We start from the raw sequence: 27,057 nt of genomic DNA on the forward strand, positions 1-27,057 counted from the left end.
TTGTAATTATTTCTGATGAACGTATTACTAAAATCACAGATTTTTCTAAAGAAATCCCTCGGGAAGTTAGTAATTCATCATCGAGAAAAATTTACTTAATATCTTACCTTAATTTCTACCGATTTATAACAAGTTTCTCGTAACACTAAGTTTAAAAAAATGTATATGTTATTTTTTAAGATAATATCCATACATTTTTTATAAGCTCCGAAACTTATTAAAAACACGTTTTGTTCTGTTATTTAATATGTTAGGGTCGTGAAAAAATTCACAGTGTATCTTTAAATGCAACAAAAGCATTTGGCGAGAGTTTTTTGCTCTATTTCAAACACGTCGTGTTTTATTAATTATATCATTTTCGCTTAATTATTATCGTTTTTTTAATATTAGCGCGCTCCCTCTAATATTCGTATTTACACATCTCCCTTTCAAACAATCTTTGAGCGCTTATTACGGGGCCTTAAGCCACTTCAGAATGTACAATCTGAGAAGTTAGACAAGTGATTTTATAAAGGTGAGAAGGAACGGAACAATGTCCAATCCTTATTCGAATAAGTAAAGAAAATTTATTTTTTGAGAACAATTGGGAATTATTGAAAGCAAAATTTTTACGGGTTATTCCTTTGTATTGGGGCATAGCAGGCTCCCTTGGATTGACTAGCAAAATAAACTATTATTATTTGAATAATTTGTGTTATTCCACAATTAACTCATTAAAAATTATAGTATATTTGTGACAAGTCCTAGCATGGTAGACACCTTCAGCATCATCTCCTGGTGAAGGACCTCCATTAAGAATCAAAATTTTACTCAAAATGACATTAACCTTGTTTGGTTACTACATTTAATATTAGATTTTTTTTTTTAATAATAGCCAGGTACTTTCCACCACCCTCTTATCCATCTCCTTTCTCTCCCCACGGACTTAAACCTCACAACATACGCTAAAATAAAAAGATCAGGATAAATATTTTTTTATTTCCTGGAGATTTATTATCTAAAAATATTTACTTAGGGCCTTACTAATAAACTTTTAAATACACAACTGATAAACAGACGTTCACCACACGGAGAAAAATTACTATTGCTGTTTTATTGAGAATCTCTACACATTATTGGTAATTCCGGTTAAAAACAGGATTGCACACGGAGAAATCTTACTGATATAAAATATTGCTACTTTAATAATAATAAATAATAATATTTTAATGATTTGTATGGCGCAGTTTTTATGCAAAATCACCTCAACGGCGCTGTACAAATATATAATACATTTCTACAATGATCTATGCTATTAGTTATTACTAACAGTACAATACTTACCTGGTAGGTCACTTGAGATTAACACTTAATTAAAATTAACTACTTGTTTATTAGCGAAATTTAAATACAGGATTTAGGACATAATTGGATATAATTGGACTGATATATTTAATTTGTTTAGACCAGAATTTTGTTGGACATGTTATAGATCTTATTTCGGAGGGAGTTTATTCCAAGCCTTCGGCCCAGATACTCCAAAAGCACGATCACCAAACTTGGTATTTGGCTTGCGCTTAGGTTCTATCAGTCTGCCTACAGCTGATGATGTTGCTGATCTAAGAGTTGACTCGCTCAGACCAGTGTTTTCCAGGACGCATAGTTTAGAGATGTGACAAATCTGGACTGCAGGCCCTTATACTAAAAGTTTAATAAGACACGGTCTGCAATCCCGATTTTAATAAAATTTTAATAAATTAGCAATAATAATTTCTCTCCACGCGGGCCTTACGAATCAATCAACAGGTTTCCTGAAAAACTTAGTAAATTACCATTATAATATCATGGTGTCGGAACACGTGTTAATGACGTTCCAAATATTTTTGCATTTCAACGAAAAAAAAAATTATTATCATAATTTGAATGGCAGTATAAGTCCTTGATAATATTTCATGGTGATAGTTACATTCAATTCTCATTTCTGAGCACAAACTGCCTCCTGTTTTATATGATGTTTTAGTTTTAATATTTTTGTTTTGTCCTGTCCTGCTGTTATTGTTATTCTAAGTTTTGTCATCACTTTGTATAAACAGTGTATTTAGTGTTATAATATTAGATCTGTATTGGGTAAGTCACACTGTAGGAATAATTTTAAGAACCACTAATACTGAATTACCATTTTTTAAGTTTGTTATACGAGTAGTTAAGCGCACTTGAAGTGAAATGACACTAAACTGCGCTATATAAATGCCATGTTATTATTATTATTATTCAAATTATGAATACTGCGTGTTACTTTTGTGTTTGTAGTCCAGAATAATAGAAGAGTATGTATGAGACGATGTATGAATGTGAATGAGGCAAGAAGTGTGTGCCAAGACCGAGTTGTTTAGCGGTCCGTCATCTCTGCCTACCCTGCTGGGAAACGGCGTGACGGTTAGTTAGTTAATTAGCGTGTTACTTCACGGGATATTATTGTAAAAATTTTTCCAATTTTACCGAGGACAGAGAAAAACATATGAGAAGTTGAACGAATGCGTGTGTTTTAAGGCGATGCACTACGTCGTGAAATATTTTAAATTGAGCCGCTATCAATAACAACCCTTACTTAGATGGCGATAAGGTTTAAATTCCCGCTTAACACTATCCGCCTGTTTTGATTTATGCAAGAAAAAAACATGGCCAAAAAGTGCCTTTTATTTTATTTTGTCGATGTTCAGGCACAAATATTTAATTTTTTTTCGATCGTTTTATAGATATCTTAGTTTGCCACATTATACAATAAAATCATAACCAAAAATGGGTTAGTAAGTAGGAGATTTTGAACTTTAAAGCAGTTTTCATAGGCATTATACATTATTTTTTTCTGGGCTTATTAAAAAATTTATCTAAAAAATACTCAGTTTTTTCAAAGGCCAAAGATGTATTCTACTCGCAGTATTTAATTAAAGCATCTGAAACATTTCTAGGCGACCAAACTTTCAAATCAAAAACACATGATTTTGCATTACTACGTATGGCATCGCCTAAACTGACTTATTGTGTTTTCGAAAATTACGAATGTGCCCATGTTTAGTTTTTTGTGGAGGGCTACCCTAGTGAAAGCTATTTCGTGGTTTACTACGATGGTCCTATGAAGAACTCCACTATCGATAGAGGCATCACCGACTCGCTAGTATTCTGTATAGCCGGCACATTCCAAGTGATTCTCAGAAATCCGTGATAATGTGACAGTGGCGAGACATGTTTCATCATGGTGCCGTTTACAAGGGTTTTTTTTACACTTCAGGGCTTCTGTAAAACCCAGTAAATCAGGGCTGTCACAAAATATGTACGAAATATACATATTTATCATGTTTTTGTTAGGTATATTATTAAGACTGCCGCTATTCAATTTATACATGGAAGATTATTTTTCAATAACTCTTAAATCAGCAACATCATCAGCTGTAGGCAGACTGATAGAACTTAAGCGCAAGCCAAATAATACTAAGTTTGGTGATCGCGCTTTCGGAGTATCTGGGCCGAAGGCTTGGAATAAACTCCCTCCGGAAATAAGATCCTTAACAAGTTCAACAGAATTCAAGTCTAAACTAAAAACTTACCTTTTTAAGCTGTCATACCCTTAAATTAAATATACCATTCCTGAGAGAAAGTCCAGTTATTTCCTAAATACTGTGTCTAAATTTCGCTAATAAACAATTAGTTAATATTAATTAAGTGTTAATCTCAAGTGACCTACCAGGTAAGTATTGTGCTGTATATTATCTCCATATATAGTTAGTTATAACATAGATCACTGTAGAAATGTATTATATATTTGTACAGCGCCCTTGAGGTAATTTTGCACAAAAACGGCGCTATACGAATCATCCAAATATTATTATTATTTTTATCATATACATGCAAAAGCAAGAATTAAAAGAAGTGGGATTGGGCGTGAATTTGAGTATTCTGATAGTATCTTGCTTGTTGTTTGTTGATAATGAGATGCTGATTGCCAACAGTATGAAAGATCTACAGTCTCTCGTGTTTAGAATGAGAAGTGTGTTTGAAGAATGAGTAAATGATGTTTGAAAGAGAAAGTACAAAAACAATGTGCAATTTAATTGTAAATGAGGAATACTTGGAGCAGGTGGATGAGTTTGTTTATTTGAGAAGTATGTTTACGAGAGATGGGAAGTCTGACAGAGATATTTAAAGAAGGGTAAATGCAGGTAACTCCATTAATGGAGGACTGAACGCAGTTGGCGCTGACAAAAAAATCTCCAAAGAAGCGAAGCTAGCAGTCCACAATGAAGTGCTGGTACCTACCCTGATGTATGGAAGTGAGGCATGGAACTGGTGGACAAAGGATGAAAGTAGATTGAATGCTGGTGAAATGAGATCTCTGAGGCGAATGTGTGGTAAAACCATGTATGATCATGTGAGAAATGTGGAGATTCCCAAATAATGCAAGTCTGATGTAAGTTTAAAGAGTGATGAGTAAGATTAATAAAGGGACGCAAAGATGGTTTGGGCATGTAGTGCGAGTGAACGATGAAAGTAATGTAAATATTACTAAAATTTGAATGGCAGAAGAAGTCGGGGATGCCCGTGGAAGATCTAACACGATCAAATGATCCAGACACTTGAGTCAAGAGTAGCCGAAGAGTATGTATGAGACGATGTATGAATTTGAATGAGGCGTGACTGAGATAGACTGTGACTACTCTTGTTTTTACGATCAGGTGTGCGAAATTGTATCAATTTTTAGATAAAACTATAGATTTGCATACAAATCAAACCTACGCCACCCTTTTTAAATAAAAATAAAACTCTAACTCTATTATAAAATAAGTCGCTATCAGCAAAAAAAAAATTGGCATAATTGGCTGAAGTAAATTTGCAAAGCTCATTTTGTTTTGAATTTCTAGGTCGGTACAGTATTAAGTAAAAACTTTAATTCCATCATGAGCTTCGAAGCTTTCATATATACATTCAACTTTAATATATATAAACAGTTTTTAAACTTCGTAATTATCCGAAGCCAGTGGGATTATGACATTCTCAATAATCCCCAACAATTATAAATAATCGTGAGGAATCTTCCTTCTTGGCCACAATCAAAATCAATACCAATCGGTGTCTACTAAGAAACTACAAAACTTTCCATATTCCTTTACAAATAACTAACTTAACCTTATCCCAACCTATTGTGCAATTTTTGTATTTATCCACTGCAGTGGCAAGATTTCGGACATATTTAGCGAAGGTCTTTAGAAATTTAAAATTTTTTCTAGAATCTCTGGAGAAGTTGGTCCTGAGGATAAAATATCCTTCAGGGCCTATCTTTGTGGATGCTGCGTGGAGGGTCTTTTTATGGAAAGGAAGGATAGGAAGTTCTGGGAAGGAATAAGGTATTAAAAGTAGGTAGAATGTCTATATCTAAACCTCACCCCATGAACCCGAGCACCCCTGCTTACCAAACATAGCGAACCGGGAGTGACCTATAGCAAGGGTGTTGGTTATCCAATAAATGGTTGTCAGGGCGACGGTACCCATACCCACCTCCGAAATCGAAACTCTTGTTTTGTAATAAAACTAAAATCTTAATCTTAACCTCTCGACCACGAAAGACGCTAGATATTAGAACAGTCACCAGTTTAACGGAAGATTCCTACGTTAATTCCGTTGACAGCGATAACCTTGTCTAATTTTGTAATATCCACAAACTGGCATCTGAAAAGAATTCCATAACTATACAGGGTGTATCGGCACGTACCCGACAAACTTTAACCAGCTATTCCTTAGCAAATTTGGAGTAAAAAATGTTATGGGCACTTTGCTGTCCGGTAACATTTTTTTAAATATAAATTTTACTATTCATATTTTCACCACATGTCACCAATGTTTTATCCTTTGTCAAAGTTTGAAAACCCATCTGGCAATATTTTTTTCGAGTTTCGTTGAATAATGTACGCACGTACCTACGTTGGCGCGCTTTTACAATCACAACGAAATGGCACGGCACCATTCGTCTCATTTTTAACTATTATTATTTAGTGTGTACGAAAGAGCGAGGACACTTTTTGACACACTTGCTAATAACAGCTGTTGAACACGAGATTCGATGCAAATGACAGTGACGGAGTGTGGATTTTTTATTTATTTTTTGTTTTTAATGGAAAAAAAAATGTTACCGGACAGCAAAGCGCCCATAACATTTTTTACTCCAAAAGTGCTGAGAAATACCTGGTTAAAGTTTATCGGGTACTTGCTGATACACCCTGTATAATGATAATTTATTCAACCGGCTCATAACGAAGCTCTAAAAAATTCCATGAAATAAAATGCGTCACTATTAAAAAAGTTCACAGTCCAACAAGAAATTTGAAAAAAAATGTACTACATATTATTTTTTATCTTTTTCCTGAAATTAGGCTACGAAAAAAAAAACCACTTATGATTTATGTAACATCGCCTCGCTTTAACGAGACAGTTATCGCTGATGATATCACGCCTCGTAGTTAATGAAATATATTTTACGCGGTTTCTCAGAAGTGATGTATGTATCAACCCTGTTTTTCGATACGGCCGGTTACAGATGTCTACAAAGTCAAACATTCCAAAGAATCTTAAAGTTTTGAATATTCTTAATATTATTAATTAAGGAAGTACACTGTTTGGTTTTGAAATTTAGAATATGGTAAGTTCCTACCTGGATGTCAAGAACACAGTGCAAATTCGAGTGCATTTGTTTTAAAAAAAACAGAAGAAGGATTGAATTATTGGAAGCAAGTTGTTTTTACGTGTGCACAATCTTTGAAAATAAGAATTCAATTGGAGGTGCTTAATATAGTGCCCATTATTTTTGTTGTGGCGATAAATACCTCGACGTAACGCGGTGGAACTCACTATATTGTGACTGTGCTGTGTGCTTGAACTCACTATATTATTTTATTGTGTTCGCAGAGTGGTAAGTGATTGGACTTCATTTTTGCTCTCCTTCTATACTTGTTCATTCCTACACATCCTATCACCCAATTCCAACAAACAATATTCATTTCGTCTCGTCTTAAACCATTCGTGTTCATCTAAAGCTGTAATTCGCAAAAAGTGAAAACCACGTGATTAGTTGGTTTGAACTCTGAATGGCTATCGCGCAGAAGGTGCTGTTACAGTTACAACCATATTGTAGACTGAATGCTGTAGATATGAGTTCTCTGAGGAGTATGTGTGCTTTAACCTTTGATGAATTAATAAAATAATAATAAAATTTGTGATTTTTTGTAACAAATGGATATAATGATATCCTCACTGGGATCTCCCGTTCTGAAGATTTCATTTACATATGATTAAAATTTAGTAGTATGGATAGTGTAAAGTAATTATAAATATATTGAATAGTGTTTTTTCTGAAATAATTATAAATATATTACAAGGTGTTTTTTTTTGGTTTAGTTGAGTGGTTTCGATGTCAGTCTGTATATTTGGTATCAGTATATTACCTATTTCTGATCTTCCTATGTTTTGTATCCAGCTTTTTATTTTAGATTTAAATGTTAAACTATTGCTGTGAGATTTGAATGAGAGTGGGATTTTGTTGTAGAGTTTAGTACCGTGGTATAGGAAGCTTTTTTGTCCAATTTTTTTGTTTGTAGTTGCTTGTTGAATATGTTATTGACCCTGAGATCTAGTAAAGCCAGGTTACTATGAGAACGCGCGTGGTTTAACTGAACTATATCCAGAGGACATACTTTAGCTGCCCGTCCATGTAGCTATTTCATTCGTACACACGTGTTCTGTGTATGGCTATTCCTTTCATAACAAGCGCTACATTTTTTGTTCGATTAGTATAAATATAAAGTGACTTGTATTTTTATAATGTTATTGGGTAAAAAACATGTATGATAATGTGAGAAAGGTGCAAATTCTCAAATAATACAAATACAAGGCTGACGTAAGCGCAATGAGTAAAATTAAGAAAATATTGGGCGTATAGAACAAATGCACAAAGATAGGAGTGTAATATGACGTGAATTTGGATGATGGAACAAGTCCGGGATGCTTAAGAAAGGCATCGTACGATAAAGAAAACCAAATACTTGGCCACGTAAAGAGAGGTTAATAACAAAATGTTATGTAGGAGACGATGTATGAATGTGAATGACACAGGGAATGTGTGCCAAGACCTAGTTGTTTATCTATTTACCTTAGAGAAAAGGTAACAAATGAGCATTATAATTCAATATATTTCTAAAGAAAATACACTATAAATAGTATTATACCGATTAAGAACAAAAAATATTACTGATTGCCAATTTAATTAACAGTATATTGTATTTCCGAATAATTGCTTTAGTTTGTGGATGTTTACTGATTGTCAATGAAGATAACAGTGATAACTTACCGATGAATTAGATAAACATAATGTTGAATAAAGAACATTGCTTTTAATGTGATCACAAATTTTAATCGTGTCGTTCAGGACGATATTCCATTATATTATATATATTAAATTGCACGTATTTCCAATTACAAGTTAAATGGAATTTTGGTAATAGAGTGCAAATATAGGCTTAATAAGTCCATGTAAAGTTAACTCAATGATATAAAATTTACCTATCATATCTCGTGTAAAGATAAACATTGCACTGGAACAAGATAGAAAAGGTCCTAAGGATGCACCTTGTGGGATTCCGCTTTTACAGTTTGAATTAATAATGATACAACCCAATCGAATCAATATTCTGATGCAAGTTAAATATTGATTTTTTACTTCACATGGATTGTGGCACACTTAAATTCAAATATGTAAAACTTTTTACTTGTTTCAAAATCGCAACTTACAAATGACAACTGTTGGAGAACCGCGCAAAATACTCTCAACATTGGCAGCACATTAAACACCCATCAATCAGCAGCTAATTGCCACCACGTGTTCAACACTTTGCAAACCTCTGGTATCGGGCACACATTACTATCGTTTCTAATTTCTTATCTTTGCGTCATTTCGCCCCACCCCTCTCCACACCAATCTCCATTGACTCTTCAAGACTTGGAATCAGGAATCAGTTATCCACCAAACACCACGAAGAAAAGACATATATTTTAATCGTGGACAATCAGAAAGTTTTATTTGAATCTACATTTCAATTTGAGCAGTTACGCGGCATTCTTATTGTATTTGTTTTGACTTCTTTTAAAAATATTGCTTTGTTTTCGAAAGCAAGCCAGATTTTTTTAACAATTGTTTCATGAATTTCTTTAAACCGTTTTGCTGTTGTCTATAATTGTTTTTTAGTTTTTTTCGTTTTTGAAAATGTTTCATAGCGAAAATGGCGCAGTTCTAATTTGTTAACGTCGAGCTTTGTACGTTAGCTTTTTGCTCGCTTTAGAGAGAGAAGAAATCGAGAAGAAACATTGCAAGATGTCGGTGTTTGATCAAAATACAGTCTTCTACTATTGTACGATAAAATAACGGAGGAACTATTTGGCATCACTTTTTTCATCATCAAAATTAAAGAACATCATCGTAAAAAAATAGAAATTTATAACTGTTGGTACAAATCATCGATTGAAATCAAGATCATCGAAATATCATCAAATTAAAGTCAGTTTTTCATCAGTCTTCAATACAGGTGAGTCCAAATTATTTCTATTTTAAACTTGGAATAACTTATTTTACATTTCTAGTGTGTTCTTTATTGTAATTATTGTTCTTTATAACCATTCTTCGTTGTCGTACAAGAGCAGACCCACGAAATATCACGGGATATTCAATTAGTATATCTAGTTAGTTAGACCCTTCAAATATCACAAAATCTGACTTATACTTGTCAAGATATCAATTTTAATTCAAATAAAAAATAAAAAATAATGTTATATTATAATTACCTACCTACTTAATCGTTTGTCTCAATTCTTCAAAATATCGGTTACAATTTTGAAAAAGACACAAAAATAAATCGGAGCTCGATATGATTTGAGATTTTCACGGCCAAAAGTATTATAGTGTACAGATGTGCCCTGATGATGGAAACTGTAATGCTGTCCGAAACGTTGGCTAAAAAAGGCGGTAACGCAACACGGCATAGTACACCAAAAATGAATCACTATAAATCAGAGATCATTGCATCAGAGTTAGGTACATACAATCACTGACCCAAATTCGTAACTAACTAACTAACCATCACGCTTTTCCCCCGCAGGGGTAGGCAGAGAGAACAACTCTGTTTTGGCACACAATCCCAGCCTCATTCACATTCATACATCGTCTCATACAGACTGATAGTTTGACTCTTGATATCGACCGACTCAAGTATTTGATTCACTTGATCGTGCCATGTCTTTCTCGGGCATCCCTGACTGCTTCTACCATTCACATTTTCGTCATATATGCTCCTCACTCTCCTTTCTTCGTTCATTTGCTGTAGATGCCTAAACCATAAGAGCTTCCCTTTCGTAATCTTACATATTACGCGTACGTCAACATTTTTTTGCGGATCTCCAAATTTCTCACACGAGCATACATGGTTTTACCACACATGCACCTCAGAGATCTCATTTCTACAGCATTCAGTCTATTTTCATCCTACCTCTGCCAGTTCCGTGCCTCACTGCCATACATCAGGGTAGGTACCAGCACTCCATTGTGGACTGCTAATTTCGCTTCTTTGGACATGTTTTTGCTAGCACCAACCGCGTTCAGTCCTCCATTAATGGAGTTACCTGAATTTACCCTTCTTTCAATATCTCTATCAGCCTTCCCATCTCTCGTAAACATACTTCCCATTAGTTTTTTTGATAACATTTCTTATTGTTTGTAATTAGCTAATTTAGTAATGTAATAAATATAGACGTAAGATCCTTTGGCTTAGGTCCTGGACCGAAATATATAAGTGCTCTGATGTGAAAGGATTTAAACTTCACTTCACTTCGAGTATACAGATACGCCCAAAGCACATTTCTATATATTTATATTTTCAGTGTTACAGGTCAACCCACCTCAACCGAAACACGTTTAATTAAGACAATTTGTTTTTAGATTTAAATTATAAACAAATCAATAATTCCATATAAATTATCAGCATTTATAGGAAGTCATGTCACATTTTATTAATAAACGCGTATTTATAAATAAATATTTAATCATGTTATATCTGTTTTTCGAGTCGGAGACAACTTCTATGTTTATTTATTAATTTATTAAATCATCAGATGGCCTAACCTGGATTAATCTGAATTTTACTCGGAGAATTAACTGATATTGCTAATTTATTAAGAATTATTCGTAATTCCGTTACAAACGGGACTGCAGGCCCTTAACCAATGATTTGACAGGTTTACTGTTAAACTTTTAGGGCGAGTTGTTTCAGAGAATTTGAACAATTCATTAAATTTCTCAGTTAATTTTCAAGGACTGCGAAAGTTCTATTATTATTTCAGTTCTGTGAAGCAATTGGCCCATGTTGATATAATAACAGACTTTCACAGAACTTGACGAATTGTTCAAATTTTCTGAAAAATCCCGTCGTTAGTAAAAAACGAATTTATGTTTGTACGTGTTCATAAAAATCATCATATTTTTTATAATATTAGGAATATACTAAAATTTAAACAGGCAACCTGCAATCCCAGTTTTAAAAGGATTTTATTAAATCAGCAATTCATATTTATCTCCGAGGAAATTTCAAAATACAATAAAATCGAAGCAAGTGCAGTGAGCTGCCAAAAAATTCACAGTCGATTTCTCGGCACACTAGGGGTTAATCTCTCAGGCCTCTGGCATATTGACCGTTAATATTTCTTATAAAGGAAGTCGAATAAAATCCAAATAAATAGAATATTTCTAGAATTATAAAATAAAAAAAAATAATAAAAATAAAAATACATAAAAATAAATACTGTTTTTCAAAGGTTATAAAATATGCTTTTAAATTTCATTATTTGAAATATTTAAATTTAGAAATCAAAAATAAAAAAGTTTTTAAAATGGCTCACCTTACGTTTATTTGTCTCAACACTGTACTAAACTTACAGATAACGAAAAAAAAACACATTTTTTTATTAGACAAACGTATTACGAACATTACAGACATCTCACTTTTTCATCGTTTCATATAAAAAATAATTAATAAAAAAATTACAAAGTACCATAAATTTTTCACAAATTACAGTCGGAACATTTGGTTTCATATAAGTGTACATTTTGATTATTATTTGGTTAAATACTAGATTTGAATATAAAGCGTGGTGTTTTCTCTCTCTAACACAGTTTAGATCGCATTGCTAACAATGAGAGTAAGGGAGACACAACGATTTCTATGAGGCCACACGAGCGGTTCCATCGATCAAATGGACTCCACGTGTAAATAGCTGTTTGCTCGAAAAAAACATATTAGACTGAGGGGTATAGAATTAATATTATGATAAATTTGTAAACATGAAATTTCGTTGTTGGATTCTTCCTCATTGTTTATAATTAGATAAATTTCTATTTGCGTAGTTCTAACCGCAAATTATGCAATATTTATAGTCCTTGAATCATTGCTGTTTTGAAATAAATTCACTAATAAAAATATTTAATAACAATAAATAGTATAAAGTCTAATTAATCATTGTGTTTTATACGTCATTGCAAAAGTTTATTAGTGGAATTCATTTAGAGCCATACAAGTTCTTACCTTCTACCTCGTGAATCTTCTGTCGCCAAACTTTGAATGTAAGAAATATTATTGCAATTGCTTTTAAGAGGACGTAGGTATACCTTATATTGAAGGTAATAGGCATTAAAATCGCTTGACAGACGGAGTCTAGAAACGTTCGATTTCAAGCACAAAACTGGTTTTTATTTATTTTGTAAATAATTTTATAAGAAAGCAAAAAAGTTGATCAAGTGAAACTGTCACAGATAATCTTAGCTATAATACTGTATTTTTTTTAAAGTTGTTTCTTTGTTATTTCTATTGAAAAAATATATTTCTTAGTAGTTTACATTTATATTTTTTATTGAGTAATTATTTTTTTTATTTGTATTCTACTCAAGCGAAACGATAGGAAAAGCTTCAATTAATCTAAAGCATATTTTTTGGTATTCATAATGTACACCAATTCTTTATAAAGATTAATCAAAATAGTGATTTGGCATTAAGCTTCGCCCTAATTATTCCTAATAGAATCACATGAACTAAAACTATCTTTCTAGTAAAAAATATAATCAGAGAAAACTTACTAATATAAAATAATGTTAATTTATTAAAAAAATCTTGTAAAATTATCCGTTTTCCTGTTAAAAATGGGACTGCGGGATTGACGCATAAATTGAAAGGGTTGTTAACAATGTATCAGTCAATAGCAAAGGTTTTATGAAGACTGCGGATCACGTGTTCAAACAAATACTAATACTGATACTGACATACTTATATTTTAGCATTCCGGCGTGATATCTATTAGGAAAAGAACACGTACTCTCGATATATTCTGAATGACTAATATTTTATCATTAAGTTAGCATGCTATCAGTTTTTTTTATTCACAGCTTAGGTAACCAAAATGCAGAAATAGCAGGTATTTTTAATAGCACCGAAAGAACTCACAATAAAACATTTCACTTTTTTTTAATATGGCCTAATTGTAAATTTCTAAATAGTATAAAACAAAGTCATTATCCACGTCTGTCTGTGCGCTTAGTTCTTCTAAACTACGCAACGGATTGTGATAAGATATTCACTATCATTTAGAGAATTTCTTCGAGAGGTTTATCAATATAAAACATGGTTCCGTGATAAATCAACACAATGAAAATTCAACACACTTTTAAAAAGTGATATAAAATCATTAGAAACTATGAAAAAATATTAAAATTTAAACCTAACCTAACCTAACATAACTTCTTAACTCAGTTATTAAAGTTTTTGATTCATCACTTTCCATAACTTTTTAAAGATGTGATGAATTATCATTTTGATGAGTTATCCGGTCACCATAAAACATTATATACTATCCTTGTAGAAAGTAGAAAAAAGACGATGTTTTGTAATAAAGTCGTAAAAAAAAGATTTTCTGCGCTTACATTGCTAACGCTGGCTAAACCTTATGAGACACATCAAAATAATGTACTACGGAATTGTATATCTTAAAAAGGCCTACAAAAAAGTCTATGGTGGTATATGTCTATCTCCTAAGGATAACCCATCAACGCTGGGTACACAACAGCTAGTTAAAAATAAATACTGAACAATTATTTCTTATCTCTCCCATTGTATGTTATAAAGCAATGTTGATTTGATAGCTTTGTTTTTCATTGAAGGCATGTTGGAACTTGGAATGCATGGGAGGAACAAATAAGCGAATAAATTCTTTGTTGCGCAATCTAATGCTGCGTATAAACAGGATAAATTTTTTATTGTTTATACGCCCCAATTTATTTATTTACTTCACGCCTATTAAGGCTTTTACGTACAAATATATAAAAAATATTTACGAAATTATACATGAAAATAGTGCAGGAAACGACTATTTAAAACAATTGCAAAAAAATAAATATAAAGTCAAAATATCACTGAACTTAATCTACACAGCATGTAGGCACAAAACATAAAAAATACAAAATATTTTTTCTGTTTCAGTTGACAAAATTATTACATATGTTAGTCAAATCAAATTAAATACCTTTATTAAAATATTCCACTACTTGATGAAAAAAACTTCAATAGGGTATGCTTATATATTGAAAATGATGTACTAAATATATCAACAACATCGTAGTATTTGTTTCCTAGCTGTTGAATCCGTCGCATAGGAGTGTGATATTGGGACGTTGATATAGAATTGCTACAATAATATGGTAGGTACTGTCTTGTAACTGACCTGCTTGGAGTATGAAAAGATTTTACATATAATAAATCAGGGGTATCAAACATTGAATTAACAATTTTATACAAACAGGTTAAATCGGAAATAATTCTGCGATCAGATAATTTTATTAAATTTAATGAACAAAGTACGTTATCGTAATTTAGGTTTTCTCTAGGATGCCCATTTTAAAATTTATATATCTTAAAATTTTATTTTGGATTCTTTCAATCGCATGTGAATGAACCTCATAATTTGGGGACCAAACCGTGGAATTGTATTCCACATGACTCCTTACTCCTTACTAGTGACATATATATAATGTTTTTACAGTATTTACATTATTGAAATCACTAGATACCCTTAAAATAAATCCCAAAATTTTCAAAGCTTTATTGGTTATTATTTCAATATGCTCGATAAAGTTAAGTTTCGTGTCAAACCAAATACCTAAGTCATTAATTTCAAGCTTTTATGTTTTGATTCTTAATTTCCTGGTGAAAGACCGCCATTCAAGATCAAAACATTGCTTGAAAACCTTTCTCTTCCTCATCTCCTTCCTATCCCAACTCCCTTCAACCTAACAACATTGCCAGAAATAGGGACTCCTGTGGCTCGATATTCACATGAAAAACGCTAATAATTTAACGATTGGTTTTAACTCCTCGAGTTAATTTGTTCAGTTTCGGGAACAAACAGTTATTACCCGTAGAGTTAAATTGTTCGCTTTTCGGAACAACTCATATGGTCTCATATCAATCGTTCTATCTCCCAAACCGTCATAGTTCGAAATGTGAACTAAACGGTGATAGAAAGAGAAAACACCAAGCTTTGTATTCTGATATGGAAATTAATTAAAATAAACACCTCTATCTCTAACCGAAGGTTCCGACTAATTTAAAACTTTACTTTTTTTTTGCTTTACTTTCACTTTTGTGATTTTTTTATTCACTTTTTTAAATCGAACAAAAAAAGTGAGGTGTCAGTAATTTTAATAATACATTTGTTTAATACAATGTGTTTTTGTCGTTTTCAATTATTTTAATCCCGCTTTTAGACGAAAACGTTTACTTCTTATAAATAATCAAATTTGAAAGCGTCACATTTCAAAAAAAAAATTTTTGCACACGTCCAGAAATACAAAGAATTTCAATTTTATAAAGAAGCTGATACAAACAAAATCTCTGTCTTTATGTAAGTATCTTTATGGCGAAGCTTAATGCTAAATCAATAACTAACTAACTAACCATCACGCCGTTTCCCCGCAGGGGTAGGCAGAGAGGACGGACCGCAAACAACTCGGTCTTGGCACACACTCCTTGCCTCATTCACATTCATACATCGTCTCATACATACTCTTCTATTGTTCTGACTCTTGACATGGGCCGACTCAAGTATCTGATTCACTTGGTCGTGCCATGTCTTCCTCGGGCGTCCCCAACTTCTGCTACCATTCACATTTGCATCGTATATTCTCCTTACACTCCTTTCTTCGCTCTTCTACATGCCCAAACCATCTAAGCGTCCCTTTCTTGATCTTACTCATTACGCTTACATCAACCTTGCGCTCTTTGCGGATCTCCACATTCCTCACACGATCATACATGGTTTTACCACACGTACGCTTCAGGGATCTCATTTCAACAGCATTCAATCTACTTTCATCCTTTCTTTGCCAGTTCCATGCCTCACTTCCATACATCAGGGTAGGCACCAGCACTCCATTGTGGACTGCTAACTTCGCTTCTTTGGACAATTTTTTGTTATCGCCGACTGCGTTCAGTCCTCCATTAATGGAGTTACCTGCATTTACTCTTCTTTCAATATCTCTGTCAGCCTTCCCATCTCTCGTAAACATGCTTCCTAAATACACAAACTCATCCACCCGCTCCAAGTATTCCTAATTCACAACTATATTGCACACTGTTTTTGTACTCTCTCTTTCAAACACCATTACTTTAGACTTACAGAGACACTTTAGACATTCATCATTAACTCATTCTTTACGCATACTTCGTTCATCCTAGACACGAGAGACTGCAGATCATCCATACTATAAACAATCAGCACCGCATCATCAGCATACAACAGGCAGCATACTTTCAAATTCAAATTAAAACTCAATTACTCAAATTCGCGCCCAATCCCACCTCTTTCAATTCTTGCATACAATTATCCATGTATAGATTGAATAACCTTTGGTGACATGGTGACATTTCGATTAATCTTTATAACGAATCGGTTTACATTATGAATACCAAAAAATATGCTTTAGATAAATTGAAGTTTTTCCTATCGTTCTATCTTTACCCAATAAAAATATTTATATAAACTTATTGATACTCGTAATTTCTAATTATAAATCAGATGCTCACTAAATTTTTATGCCATCATATCAGTAACCCATTTCAGTAAAAAGACACTCGAAATATTTCCATTCATGACTTCATTACTGTTTCGGCAAACGCGTGTAACCACCGTAGCCTTGGGAGTCACAATAAAAATTCTTGGTTTATTTTTAAAGCAACAATGTTTTGAATTTTGATACTTCAACTCAAGGGCACATTGCAACGCCGAAATGCATCTTAACCCGTGAAGCCATTAGCAATTTACCGTTATATTTCTTAAGAGGAAGCTACAAGCTAAAAATGTGTATATTCATTGTATGCTTTATATCGACACGAATATAGGTAATAGCCATTACAATCGCTTGACAAACGTAGTCTAGAAATGCTCGATTTTATGCACAAAGGTGGTTTTTATTTATTTTTTAAACAATTTTATAAGAAAGCAAAAAAGTTAATCAAGTGAAACTGTCACAGATAATCTTAGCTATAATATTATATTTTTTTAAAGTTGTTTAATTTATGCGTTCATACATTTCTAATGAAAAAAATATTTATTTGAACAGTTTACTTTTTTTATTTTTTATGGAGTAATTTATTTATTTATTTGTATTCTACTCAAGCGAAACGATAGGAAAACCTTCAATTTATAAAGATTGATCAAAATAGCTTGGCCTTAAACGAAAGTTTGGAACAGAAAAAAGTATAAAAAGATTTGCCGGGACTTTGTTCTACCACTGAGCTAATTCGACTATATCCCCCCTTCAGTCATATTTAAAGGAGTTATGAGGTGAATTCTCATTTTTCACAAAAACGACGCTATAAAAATTATCCAATTATTATTTTGATGAACATAGTTGATAATGACTTAGATACATTAATTTATTTAAACTTATTCAATAATTACAAAATAATCTCAGAATCAGGCAATTTAGTAAAAAAATCTGTAACTGTAAGTAACCTCACTATTTTGTTCCAAATACATAATGTAACTAGGGCATTCCATCCTTGTGAGATACACCAAATGCATTTTAGTAAGGCAATTGATAATTGGTTTACAAAATAAACGTTTAATATCAAAGACTACGAAATGAGTTCCTCGCCTCCATTTTTTATGTCCATAAATATTCTAATATATTCGCATTTCGTCATTATACAGGGTTTTCCAATAAGAGGTGTTATTTTGATATTCAATCGTAAGAGATCAATGGTTTTGTTACTTGTGTGGCACGTAGCGTCGTCTTGTTGAAAGTACACGTTGTACAAATCAATTCCATCCAATTCCGGCCATAAAAAATCATTAATCATCTCTCGATAGCGCAATCCATTCACCGTAACTGTTGCTCCAGCCTCATTTTCGAAAAAGTAAGGTCCAATAACTCCGCTGGACCATAACACCAAACAGTCACACGTTGAGAATAAAAAGGCTTTTCAACAATAACTCTTGGGTTTTCCGAGCCCCAGATGCGACAATTTAGCTTGTTGACGAAGCCACCGAGGTGGAAATGGGCCTCATCACTCAAGATGATTTGCATTTGATTCACTCTAGTGAATTTTAATAATTTCAATGCGTTGTTGAAGCGTGTATCGTTCCATTTTTATTAATGGCGTAGTTTCTACTTGTCAAATGTCAAAAAATGACAGCTTCAAAAGTAACATCTACCGAAATAGCGGGCTATTCAAAATAACACCTCTTATTGGAAAACCCTGTATAATAACAGGAGAAATGCAGCTGCATGAACACGTTTTCCGATACACTATGAAAGTACTGATGGTTAATTAGGAAATGGCCTGCTATTACCGATTTAATAGGATTTTAATAAAATAGCAATATTCATGTTTCTTCGTGTGAGTTCTTGCGTTATGAAGTAAAGTTTTGTCTTTAGTTTCATATATATCAAAGTGGTGTTTAAAATAAAATAAAAATGTATTTGTTATGTTTATTAGTTTCTATTCTGGATTTTCACAGTTAAACGAAATCGTATGATTGCTTTGTGTAATATTGGTTGACGATTTTCGTCCTTTCGCAAATAATACAATTTTTAGTTGGAATTCTAAAAATCTGATGTCTTCAAGTCCTGTGGGATTTCTATTGTGTTCGCGTGATAAAATTCTAAGAAAAACAAGTTCAAACACCCATCTGTAAAGGACGGTTTTTTTTAAAGAATCCAATTCCAGAATTCTTTGAAAGTTTAAAAAAAAAAAGAGTTTAAAAGAAATTGTCTGCGACGTTAAAAAGGATTAGATCTTCCTACTAGAATCCTTTTTTCATTTTATTTATATATTTTTTAATGTAAATCTCTAAATAGTATAAAATAAAGTCGCTATTTGTGTCTGTCTGTTTGTGCGCTTAGTTCTTCCAAACTACGCGACGTATTTTGATAAAGTTTTCACTATCATTTAGAGAATTTCTTTCGCAAGGTTTATGTATATAATACATGCATATTATATTTATACAAAGTAGAGAAAGTTTATCTTTATCGTTTAAGAAGAAGAAGGAGAATCACAGCAGCCAACAAAACATACTTCTCTTTGCTGCCAGTGTTTAAGTCACGTAGTGTCCACAGAAAAACCAAAACAACCATATATAAGACCATTGTAAGAACTGTATTGGCATATGGATGTGAGGCGCTGACACTGACGGTAAAGATGGCTGAAATGCTGGATACTTTTGAAAGAAAGGTGCTGAGAAGAATATGTGGACCCGTGAAAGAGGGCGAACAGTGGCGTATCCGGCACAATATAGAATTGTACGATATATATAAGGCCCCTAGCATCTCTGCACACATGAGACTCCTCAGGCTGAGATGGGCTGGGCATGTACAGAGAATGCCGGATACACGCGTCCCAAAAAGAATTCTGACTGGTCACCCAGGTGGAAAGAGAAAAGTGGGAAGACCCAGACTGAGGTGGGAAGATGAGGTAAGAGGGGATGCAGCACAGCTTCTCCAGGTGACAAACTGGAAGTCAGCCGCTGAGGACAGGAGGAGTTGGAGGCGACTGTTGCAGGAGGCCAAAGCTCGATATGGGCTGTAGCGCCATCGAAGAAGAAGAAGAAGAGAAAGTTTATAATAACTATAACCATACATAAATAGTTTAAAAAACGTTCAATATTGAACGCCCTTGTGAAATAGGAAAGTACAGTAATAAAAAAATATATTTCTACATTATTATTATTTTTTAAATATCCTAATGAGTAAAACCTCAAATTGTAATATTAAATTATTGAAGACAATATTAACGATTCAGAAACGAAAATTTAAAATGAAAAATCAGAAAATATACGGTAACATCTAGGACTCACCGACGGTGCTAATGAGACCATATCTCTTTCTGTCATATTTAACTGTATCATACTTCGAATAAGAACTATCAACATCATCTTCATTTTCTAAATGCACATTTTTATTGGCTGCTATCTTTAAAAATTAAAAATGACACTGTCTAGATTACATTTAGTTCGTGTTGAGTATTGCGACCATACATAAAGACAGAAAATGAAGATAATGTTGCTAGTTCTTATTCGAAGTATAACGTAGTTAAATATGACCGAAGGAGATAGGGTCTCATTAGCTCAGTTGGTAAAGCAGTGCCCCGGCAAGGCCAGGGTCCTGTGTTCGAGTCCTAGACATGCCCGAATATTTTTCTTATTTTTTAATGATAAATTAATGTTTATAAGACAAGGTTTTATGCATAGAATAAAGGATAACAAATAATTATAAGCAATAATTTGTCGCCTGAAATATCAATACAAATTGAAAATATCTCCGGAGTAAAAATAATAATATTTGAAAAGTCAAAAGCATTTTACCAATAAATGAAGATATTATATATCTCGACGCCATCTAGTGAGAAATTTAGCACTAACAAAGCCTTTCCTACATAAATGAAGTTTGTTGTTTACAGGTGGAAAAAATATAATAAGCAGTAATTGTTGATTGAGGTACTAACTAGTACATATTGAATTATTTGACGGGTTGGAAATAAGCCGACATAGCTCAGTGGTTACAGAGTTCCTGACCGGACATCAGAAGGTACGGGTTCAATTCCCGTTGGTGGCATTTATTTTTACTCGGGAGATATTTTTAATTTGTATTGATATTTGTATCTTTTTCTGTTTTAAATTTTCGTGAATCGCTTATATTGTCTTCAATAATTAAAATATTATTTAAATTGTTATAGTTTGTTTTGATGGTTAAAATAATTTTAATTTTTAATAAAGATCAACATATTTGTCGGGATCCTCACCGGTTATATCTGGAAAATTTATATTTCAATTTCTTACTACACATATTTGATTTGACCCTGTTTGATCTTGTAAAAACATACATATTGGAACGCTAGTATTTTGTTGTCTTTTTAATGTGATAACTGCGCACTTCCAACTGCCACGAACCACTGGGACTTTGTCATCCATAATTCACAAGTGAGATGGAATACATATCCAGTTTGTATATTTGCCTCAACTTTTTTCCCTTCCCTAACTCATGCATCCTGACAACATTCCCCAAATTTAGGTTGCCATAGTTCCACCGGCTCTGTGCTTTTTCAAAAAAAAGATAGGCACCGTAACATGGGGCGACTTTAGAATCAGGGGGTGACATTGCAATAATAATTTTCACTACTACTCAGAAATTACTTCTTTGTAAAGATTTTTTCGGGCTACGTAGATACTAAACACATTGACGCTTTGAAAATAAGTGTTAAATTATTTGGTTTCTAGTTATATATATATATATATATATATTGACGGTTGATTTGTGAACCTGTTTTTTTTTTAAATTTATATATTTCTCAAAGATTATGATATTTTGTTGTCATTTATTTTGGAAAGTAAATCAGTGTCTATCGATATTATATATTTGAACCTAACCTAACCTAACCTAACCCAACCAACTGGAGCTATTGATACTATGGCACCACCAATCGGGGTATGTTATGAAGCTGAAGGTCTTGGGGAAAGGAATGAGATAGGAAACGTCTCGAAATGTCTAGTTCGGTTTTTAGATATTTTTTTAAGTTATTTATTTTCAATCTTGAAAAATGTTCAAAGATATCCCATTTTACGGTACCTTTATATTGTTTATTAATTTATTTATTTTTCGGGAAATCGACAGTTTACAATTAATCGGTTTGTACATAAGTATTGTATAGCTAAAATAAAACTAATTATGTATTTCCTCCTTGTGACTTTGCCTCTACTGAGCATAATATGGAATAAATAAATAAATCTGTGAGCAAGGAATATGAATTAAAAAATTTATACGTAACAAAAGATAATATAAAACGAAAAATTTACAAAACAATACATTTATAGCCATGGATAGAGGTTGTAGATATAAATCAAATCATAATAGAGATATAAACAATAGAGACATAAAAATTATTCACAAACCATCAGAGAAATATTCTTTTATGCTCCTTTTGTATTTTTTATTTCGCAACTGAAAATATCAACCTTGGATAATATTGTATAAATGAAAAACTTATTTATACGTAAATCAATTATTTCTTATAGATACGTCAATGGTTGTACGTCGAGCTTCTAACTCCGACCTTTGGAAGTATGATATGCACGATTTGTTCAATGTATTATAAATTTTATATCGTTATCAGCGTGAGTTATGAATGTAAATAAATCCAGTAAATCATCCGATAACGTGGCAGGGGTCAAGCATGATGCCTGTATCTGTCAGTCATTCATCATTATACTGTCGTCAATTAAGATAAAAAAAATTATATCAATGAGATGATTAAATATGGTTGACTTTAAAATTAATAATGATTTTTGACCGAACATTTACAAAAATAGATATTGGTTCTTTAAGAGGAAGCTACAAGTCAAAAATGTGTATATTCTTGGTAAACCTTACATCGTAGGTAATAGAAACGTTCGATATCAAGCAAAAAACTGTTTTTTATTTATTTTGTAAATAATTTTATAAGAAACCAAAAAGTTAATCAATTTAAACTGTCACAGATAATCTTGGCTATAATACTGTATTTTTATAAAAGTTGTTTCCTTTACGCGTTCATACGATATTCTATTGAAAAAAAAATTTTTTAGTAGTTCGCATTTATATTTTTTTAGTAATTTATTTTTTTATTTATATTCTACTCAAGCGAAGCGATAGGAAAACCTTCAATTTATGTAAAGCATATTTTTTGGTATTCATAATGTTCACCAATTCGTTATAAAGATTAATCATAGTAGTGATTTGGCATTAAGCTTCGCCTTTAACAGAAAAGAACTTTCTGTGTTTGTAGATGTAACAATATCTATGATTCTGTTAAAAAAGTGAATGCAAGCCAATTTCCTAATAAAATATTAGTCATTCAGAATATATCGAGAAAATTTGTTATTTTCCTAATAAAAATCATGACAGAATGTGGCAGCATCAATATCATTTTTTGTATGAATAGTACGTATTTCACCGTCCTCATAAAGCATTCGCTTTTAACTGACACTTTGTTAGGAACTCTTTCAATTCATTCGTTAAAGGCTTGCAGTCCCATTTTTAACAGAAAATCGAATAATATGATTTTTAATAAATCAACATTATTTTAAATTAGTAAGTTTTCTACGTGTGACTTTCTCCTACCGAATGCTTCTAGCTAATTAGAGGAAACTCCATTATAATACCTGTAGAATACACTCAGAAAGCCCACATTGCGTCTATGCATTAGAGATGCCAATCGGTCTGTTAACAACGGTTTGTCAATCAGATGGACCGCCCTCCTTTTCACAGAATCAATTAGGTTTGTCAAGTATTGTGGGGGTCCAGCCCAGAGGTGGCTCCCAAATACAATTTTTAGGCGTACTTGAAAGTTTTTGGGGAGGGTGATTTTATCAATTTTCACCAGACAGTATTTGATCTCCCTCTTTGCCGAAACATTGCAAAAACAAAATAATCCATCATGAAAGATAGAAAAATAGTACATAGGGAATACATAGTAGAATAAATAAATTAAATAAGTGGAAATAGAGCTGGACAGATTGTTGAATTACATTTTTTGATCTACTTTCCGTTATAAATTCTACTAAAATCTGTTTATATTTGGTAATTGATACGTTAAACCTGTCAACAACTTCCTCATAAGCATTACCCAAATTCTGTATACGGCGAACGGGAGTTGAGCGCTGGGTGGTGGTGCGAATCAGCGTGTAAGTACCGATTCGTATGGGTTGGTTTCCTATGTACAGTATTCCCTAGGCTACCATCGTGTTTTCGCATCACCTCCACATCTAGAAAAGGCAGTATAAATGTATAAACTCAGCTGTTCCGGATGTGACAAGGTCCATGTAGGCCAGACAGAGCGGACTATCTCCAAAAGGATTTCTGAACACTTCAGAGCTTGTAAACTCGGCCACCCTGACAAATCGGCAATTGCCGAGCATTTGATTGACACCGGGCATTACTTTGGATTTGTTCCTGAAATCCTGGGGAGACCCAAAACTTTCTGCGAATTGGATACCTACATGGTACCTATCACCCTATTCATTACAATATAATGCTGTAAACATGTAGGGTGACCATGATATTTAATTGCAATAAAAATGTAACAAAATATATATATATATATTTTTTCATAAATAGAGACGATGGAGCTAAGCTCAATAGTTCTTGGTATCCGGTAATTGACGGATACACCAGAGCTAAACGAAGAAAACCACTTTAAATAAAAAAAATGATACGTCAATGTTAGCTCAGAGGGTTGGAGCTGGCAACACGGTATCACAACCTCATACATAAGCTCACATTTTAACACAACCTCAAATAACACATCTGTCCTGATGATGGACACTGTAATTCTGTCCGAAACTTTGGCTAAAGAAGGAGTTAGCGCAACACGGCATAACACCCCAAAAACAAATAACAAAAATACTTTTGGCCGTGAAAATCTTAAATCATAAGTATAAAGTTGTCCTCGATTTGACGCTTAACTGTTGATAATTTTCAAATTGGTTGCATGTTCTTACAACAAAACCTAACATTTTCAAAGCTTTGTTAGTGAAATATATAATTTTGACATCAAAATACCAATATAAAATTGTACTTTTTAACTTCCACATACATATTTTAAGTTCTTACCGTCCTACAATGCGTTTTGTAACTCATCAGGATTGCTCTATCAAACAAAAATTCAATATGATTCATTAAATTTAGCTTTTGATCACAGTATACATCCAAATTATTCACATCGTTTACAGTTGTTATCACTATTAATCAGTGTAATCTTTTTATATTTCCGACTTTATGTCCGGGTTAAATCTTCCCCATAGGAAAAACCAAAGCCTTCCACACACTTTTCCACAAATGATCATCTAGTCGATCAACACTATGCAAGTGCATTATATAAGCACAATAAATACAAAACAATACAAGAACAACACGTCAACTTACCAGAGATCAAATGGGAAAATAATTCACCGACTCCAGATATTTTCATATCAGAGGGTTCGGCTCGGTAGAACTCCTAACAGGGCCTATAAATCCTACTGATCCCTCAACATAAATATTTGAAAAATCTTTTGTTATCCTACATGTATTCAAAATGACCGACTTTCGCACTATTATATATAAATTTTTTGAAAGATCTAATACGCCTAAATTTTTAATGAGAGAGCTAGGTATAATGCCAGTAGCCGAAATAACGAATGGTAATATTTTTATAGTCTGAGAATGCCAAATTCTTTTTATTTCATTTCCTAAATCTGTGTATTTTCTTATTTTTTCGCTAACAGATTTTTTAATATTACAGGAATTTGGTATAGCGACATCAATGATATAAGTTATTTTTTTAATTTTGTCATGTAAAACTATATCGGGTCTATTATGACTAATCGCTCGGTCTGTTAGTATAGTTTTATCATAATATTTTTATTTTTTTTTAAAGAAAGACAAACATTCCCGGGTTACGAATAACCCAACAATGTTTGAAAATCTCCTACTACCACCACAGAAAGCCGAAAATGTTGCTTGTGTTGTGATGGAGGACTTAGCCAGCCGAGGAATCGAACACGCGACGCTCGGGTGAGACCCAAGCGCTATGCCCACTCAACCACTGACCGGTCAATAATATATTTTATAAAATTCGTTTTCTAAAAATGAATTTGGTTCGTATTCATAATATGGTACTATATTACGGCAGTCAATCAAGTTATGTTTAATTACCAAATTTTGGTGAATTATTTTTAAAAATTGATTGTGCCTAAATGTAGATATACTCGGACGGTGCTAATATAGAACATCCCGATATAATATGGTCTATAGTTTCCGGAAAAGCCAACATTTTCTACACAAATCATCAATTTGATTTGTATCTTTGATTATATGCTTTCTATAATTTTTAGTATTAATGACTCTATCCTGAATGGCAAGCATAAATCCTTCTATTTCTGCGCTCAACTCTCCAATACTCTACCATTTGTTTGACGAAAATTTGTCAACATACGTTTGGTTGAGATAATTGAAATGTTTTGCGTGTAAAATTTTATTTGACCAGGAATCTAATAATTTCTGGTTTGGATTTATAAAAATGTTGGTATTCTCATCGTATAAATTTAAACGTGTAATATTTCTATCTGCCTTGCAAATTGTTTGTGCATTTCTGAGCTATGAGCTTTCCTATGGAAAAAAGTTCCTAGCATTTCTACCTGATTATGTTTCGAAGAAGTTATTTTGATTATACCTCTACCTCCTAAATTTCTTGGTAAATTAACTCGTTCTATAGCTGAATTTGGATGATGGCAACTAAACTTTGTTAGCGTAGTTCTAATTAATCTTTCTAAGTTATCTAAATCTGCATTAGACCATTTAATTATTCCAAATGAGTGCGTTAATAGAGGTATTGCCCAAGTATTTATTGCTTTTTCTAATTTTTTAGCAGAGAT

General features: G+C 32.8%; 1 protein-coding gene across 2 annotated transcripts in view; it reads left to right on the plus strand.

Moving 5' to 3' along the window:
- LOC149409678 (neural/ectodermal development factor IMP-L2-like) overlaps positions 1-27,057 on the plus strand; it is an 84,545-nt gene that overhangs the window by 25,762 nt on the left and 31,726 nt on the right. The window contains exon 1 of one of the 2 annotated variants that reach the window (XM_089649540.1): positions 9,049-9,602. The exons of the other annotated variant lie outside the window; for it this stretch is intronic. The gene's annotated coding sequence lies outside the window, so the exon portion shown is untranslated. Of the gene's footprint in view, positions 1-9,048; positions 9,603-27,057 lie in introns of those variants that run through there. 2 annotated transcript variants of the gene reach the window in all.

This window comes from Hesperophylax consimilis, chromosome 30 (genome assembly GCF_061612785.1).
Source record: "Hesperophylax consimilis isolate HC1 chromosome 30, BYU_Hcon_1.0, whole genome shotgun sequence".
Lineage (NCBI taxonomy): Eukaryota > Metazoa > Arthropoda > Insecta > Trichoptera > Limnephilidae > Hesperophylax > Hesperophylax consimilis.